Source organism: Acipenser ruthenus, chromosome 3 (genome assembly GCF_902713425.1).
Source record: "Acipenser ruthenus chromosome 3, fAciRut3.2 maternal haplotype, whole genome shotgun sequence".
NCBI classification, from domain to species: domain Eukaryota; kingdom Metazoa; phylum Chordata; class Actinopteri; order Acipenseriformes; family Acipenseridae; genus Acipenser; species Acipenser ruthenus.
Genome location: NC_081191.1, coordinates 107,657,879 through 107,663,878, shown reverse-complemented (window position 1 = coordinate 107,663,878; position 6,000 = coordinate 107,657,879). Strand labels below are relative to the sequence as shown.

The 6,000-nt window shown below is 36.1% G+C and overlaps 1 protein-coding gene across 1 annotated transcript in view; it reads left to right on the top strand.

The window, feature by feature from the left end:
- The first annotated feature begins 524 nt into the window (after nucleotides 1-524).
- LOC117435721 (cadherin-12-like) overlaps nucleotides 525-6,000 on the top strand; it is a 126,739-nt gene continuing 121,263 nt past the window's right edge. The window contains exon 1 of the mRNA XM_034059095.3: nucleotides 525-638. The gene's annotated coding sequence lies outside the window, so the exon portion shown is untranslated. The remainder of the gene's footprint in view (nucleotides 639-6,000) is intronic.

Below are 6,000 nucleotides of genomic sequence, written 5' to 3'. Positions count from 1 at the left end.
CATTCTGTATTGTTTGGAAAGCTAGATGAGTTTCATTGTACAAACACAAACACAGTTTCACAAAGTACAGTTTCTACAATGTAAGCAAGGCACTACCTGTAGCTTACTATTATATTCTGTGTCGCAATGGAACAGAACGCTATATTTAAAGATATAGATATCCTTGTAATCTTAATGTAGATACGTAGGAACGTGCAAAAAAAAAAAAATTCCTATAATACAGGGGTTTCCAAACTGGCCCGCGGCCCAAAAGTGAGTGGGCTGCGGGAGCAATGATATTCTATGTATTTTTTACTATTAATAGCGAAAAGCAGGTGTCAGAGTCCGCTGTAACTGTAGAAAAATAACGTGTAGCAAGGCAGTATTAGCAGACTGTCAATCAAAGCAGAAATTCACAAATCAGAGCTAACAGATTGCCTACCTGTAGGCGGGATGTAGAGCGAGAGCTCTGACACTAGGGCAGTGTTATAAGGTCATGTGATCACTCTGCTGGCAGATGTAAAAAAAAAGTGTGTTCAGTATTAATAAAATTACAATATGTCGAATCCACTACCAAAGAATACGCTTTGCAAAGTATAACAACAAAAAAGGCAGCTGCAGGAGTTTGAATGCACTTGTACCGCGGGCTCAGGATTAAGGTGCTGGAATTTTTCTTTTGTAGTAACATTTTCATACTAACTTTTGTACTTGATAACATTCATTTAAAAATTCAGTTTATACGGATGAATACGTGTTTGTGACTAATTAGCTATTAACATTTAAAATATTGAGTACTTTGATGTAAGTTTCAATATGAACTAAATCAAGTTATGAATCAAACTGATAAATCGTGTTACATACCGATAATTGATTTATTAAAATGTTTGGATATACTGCTATTTTATTGATTACTGGCGTCGTTCACAGTCGTCTTAAAATAATGCTAGAAAATGTTCTAGCTGTTGGAAATAATAATACAAAAAAACGTGTTTTGAGTGATTCAAATTTCGCTGCAGATGGATTTATTTTTCTTTGTATAGTCTTCTTTTGGCTCAGCTGCGCTCTGATTTTTTTATTTTTTATTTTTTTTGGAGGGGGGGGGGGTGTTGCAAGCCAGCTGAATGTGATTTTTCATGTTGTATTTGGTTATACAGAGTAGTGGCGAAAAAAGTAACTTATGCAAGGCTCGTTTCCTTCTGTATTGTGAACATTCGTCTTTTTTGTGCATGACAGTTCAGCATGCGAGGTAACGGCTGGACGTTTTAGTTACACAGTGTTCAGGAATTAGGATTTAAGAGTTATGTTTTTGTGCACGTTGTACTGGTTTTACTCAAAAGTGATTCTTGTTCAGGTATTTATGAATGGGAAGAGACATGCACTTTCTTGTTTGATGACCAAGAAAAAAAAACTATTTCTAAAATGTTCAGTTATACAAAAGTACCTAATTTAAACGTTTGATAAAAACGGCTGTTTTGTTTTTGCAATTTGTTTTATTTACTAAAATTAAATTGTTTAAATCTTTTTTTCACTCCGTGCATATTCTGTGATTTCCATCTTTCACAATATTTATTCAAATGAATAAAGGACAGTTTAGATTAGATTTATTTATAATGTTATAGGTGTAAACATCTAAAATGTTTTTAATTTGACATTTTCGCAAGGAGTGCTAATAGTGGGCCGCAGTGCCAAATGCAACTGAACAGATGGGCCTCCGGTAAAAAAGTGTGGGAACCCCTGGTGTAATATACATGTTTCGCCCTGGTAGGCAACTTCATTTAAAAACAAACAGCCACCATTATCACTTTCACTACAACAAGCACAGCACAACAGAGAAGAAATAATAAATTCAAAATAAAGACATGGACATTCAGCCAAACAATGACAAGAAGTTGAAACAACGAGTTTCAGACCAATAAGAGATACATTCTAGGAGATGTTTTTAAAAGAGCAAGAAAATGAAAATACAAGGGCAAAATATAAAACTTGCAAAGTCGTATTTGCATTCTCTGGGAGAAACAAGATAAAATAACACAACTCAAAAGATCCACTATACACGTTTATCTGAGAGTTTTATTATAATCCCCCCTTTTGTTTTACCATCACTGACATCCAGTATGATCATTGTACTCAGTATAGGTTTTGTCAATATCGCACATAGTATAGCGCTGTGGTCCAAGCATGACAAGTCTACCCAGTAACCTGTCTCAGCTTCCAGCACTCATACACTGGGTGTGGAATGATTGGGGGGGGGGGGGTGAGGGCGGTTACATTTTATATACTTTGAAAATCTACATTATTCAGCTGTTTACAAATAAAAAAACACATTTACATTTCTTGTAAATCTGTAAGATTTGCAACAGATTAAAAACAAACAAAGATAACCTTGAACTGCACAGATGGACTCAGTTCCTTACATTGGGAACTACACTTCTAAAAAGATGTGAGAAATCTGTATACAGTCAGAGAACTCACCAGAAGACAAGTAAATTAATTAAACATGTCACACACACTTAATCATGAGGACATTCTCCTGTAAGTACATTAAACTAAACATTTGAGGTACAATGAAATACAACAAAATGAGTAAAACTAAAGAAAACCCATCCGTCAGGACCATCAAGGAAAGAAGTTCTGCAGCAGACTGTGTGCTTCACGCAAATCGGATTTTCTGTGGGCCAGTTGGGTACTTTTGTCACTAATTATAACATAAGGCATCAGGCATCTCATTAGACTTAAAAAAAAGCATAATTCAGTAGATTGTGTAGATTGTGCAGGAGCAACTTCTAGCACTGGGGAAAAGTAGGCAAGAGAAGAAGTGTGAATCAAGGGCCATATAAGACGAGGAAGAAGAGAAAATGAGAAACTGCTAGAGCTGAATGTAAAGGATGATGACTTCCTCCCTTGTTCAGTAGGAGAAGAATTGCAACCACCCCAAGTGGAATTGTGGTTTGACTTTGGGGACAGTGGCCCTAGATGTCCTTGGACAATTGCCTGTGTCAGAATGTAAACCTTAATCTGAATAGTTTTGGATGCCCCCGTGGCCTGGAGCATTGGTACTGGGATTCCTACACGTGACCCGTGAGCCTCTCAGTGCTGTGGCTTTAGACATGGACAGATGTAGACAGTATTTGTTTTCAGAGAGTATGGGTGCAGCAGGCAGATTGTATTTTGTGACCTGTTCCAGATGGCACAGCTCAGGGATTCTCGAAAGTGATGCCTTTCTAAATGTAATTATCTATTTACTTCACTTTCACTCTACAGAACAAAACAGAGAGCAAAATTATTCAATACAAAAAATGTCCTATAGGGGCTGCTGTTGAATTCCATATGGGTATATTGCAGGTTTTTATAACTATAATAGTGTGTGTTTCAGGCTTCAGCAGATTTGTTCAGCACCAGGTCACTCAATGATGTTAATGCTCATAGCAAATTAACCACATGATATTGACTTCAACAATTCATTTACATTTTTTCATTGTTTTCCTGACAGCTTATAATCTGCCAATATCACAGTGTACCCTTTGTATAGTCTCAAAATCTTCAGAAAAAAATGGTCTACATGGCTTTAGGTCAAAAGGGAGAATACAGAAGCTAGTCAGTCTGCTCATAAAATCCTTATTTTGTGCTAAATTTCCAATGATGTTGTGATAGCACAAGTATTTAAACTAAGTTATGTAAATGTAACACATTTAGAAAAAAACATGTATATATTGCACCCTTGGGAAAATATCTGCAACATGTTATATATCTAAAATAAAGCAAATGATAATGTAACTCAAAGGATAATGCAAAATATGTTTTACTAGGCACTAAAAGCTTAGCTTTCATTTTAGAAGTAGTTCTTTAGAAATTTAGCTGCATTATTTGCTTACAAAGCTATAGCCATTGTATGATGAATTTTCCTGTGCTTGTCACATGAAGTCATTCTTACACTAAATGTTTGTTTTATTCCCTTTTTATCCCATCACTGTCAACGTTATACTAGCATGCAATTTTAAAATGGATATTATTCAGTCACTTTCAGTACATTCTGTATTAGGAAAACACTAGAAGGATTACCAGTTTAATCCACTACTTTTTAGATAATTACAATAGACCCCATAATGTTCAACATATTTGTGTATTATTTTCAAATACTTTAGGTATATTTGGATACAACTGCTAGAGGATCATCTTTGACCTGATGATCCTCTAAAACCTTCAACCTGTAGGCAAAGATTACATATCACAGTGTATATTTCAGGTGCATTAGGTAGAAATGTTTTTGCAGTATCTTCAGAATAATACTTGTTCAAGACTATTCATACCTTGCAGGCAGTGGATCAGGCCATGTGAATGTGTGTGGCAGGGCAGACCTGCTCATATACTTTACTCACACTATATAAATAATGTGGGTTGAATATTCATGTTTGTCTTTCACTTCATTCAGAATGTCTCGATCTGTAAGGTGCTCCCACTGGTCAATGGCCAGTGCTGATCCTGGTGAGCGTATCGTTACTGCGGCCGGGATGAAGTGATATCCATGGTGCGGAAGGTCCACTTTCTGTTTTATTTTATTTAAATACTTTTATTTGCTGTATGTTTTGTGTAATTATTACAATTACAATATTAGTCTGGTTTTATACCAGACATAAGATAAAATGAGAGCTATAGATGCCTTCAGGATACAAGAGATACATATATGTTTAAATAATATTAGAACATAAGAAAGTTTACAAACGAGAGGAGGCCATTCAGCCCATCTTGCTTGTTTGGTTGTTAGTAGCTTATTGATCCCAGAATCTCATCAAGCAGCTTCTTGAAGGATCCCAGGGTGTCAGCTTCAACAACATTACTGAGGAGTTGGTTCCAGACCCTCACAATTCTCTGTGTAAAAAAGTGCCTCCTATTTTCTGTTCTGAATGCCCCTTTATCTAATCTCAGGTCAAAAAAGTGCCCTGGGTCGACATTGTCAATACCTTTTAGAATTTTTAATGCTTGAATCAGATCGCCGCGTAGTCTTCTTTGTTCAAGACTGAATAGATTCAATTTTTTTAGCCTGTCTGCATATGACATGCCTAAACCTTGGATAATTCTGGTTGCTCTTCTTTGCACTCTTTCTAGAGCAGCAATATCCTTTTTGTAACGAGGTGACCAGAAATGAACACAATATTCTAGATGAGGTCTTACTAATGCATTGTAAAGTTTAACATTACTTCCCTTGATTTAATTATTATTATTATTATTATTATTTATTTCTTAGCTGACGCCCTTATCCAGGGCAACTTACAATTGTTACAAGATATCACATTATTTACATACAATTACCCATTTATACAGTTGGGTTTTTACTGGAACAATCTAGGTAAAGTACCTTGCTCAAGGGTACAGCAGCAGTGTCCCCACCGGGGATGGAACCCACGACCTTCCAGTCAAGAGTCCAGAGCCCTAACCACTACTCCACACTGCTAATTAATTCAGTGGGAATTACAACATCCATGCGGTGGTGAATATGCAATAGAATGGGTATTAATCTGATATAATGCAAAACAAAGAAAGATTATTGAAAACCAGTGTTTGTGTTTATACAGCTTGTACTTGCTTGATTGCTATTGATGGAACAGAGAGTGCCAGTAAAGAAGTCTATGTGTACTGCTCTACTGTAGAGAACCCTACGAAGAGAACTAAAGAACACACAGTCAACTATTTACCAATTTAGATGTCATTCACCTATAAGAAAACCCCTTATGCAACAGCTTGTTTTATTCTATTACTGTGTGACAGTCAGCAATAACATTGATTCCATGGTTGGCATTGTTCACCCTCATTGTAACATTTTCCTGGAGAGTGAAACATTTGCTGTTTAATGGTGAAGGCTATTACGGTACACACTGCTTTGCTGTTAGGGATATCAAAAACTCTTATGAAAGATTTAGTTAATCTAAGATTAAACTGACATAACTAACTACCCAACAGATTGCTACGGCATAAGCACAGATGATTATTTTTTCTTTTCAGAAAATAAATGGTACCTTACAGATT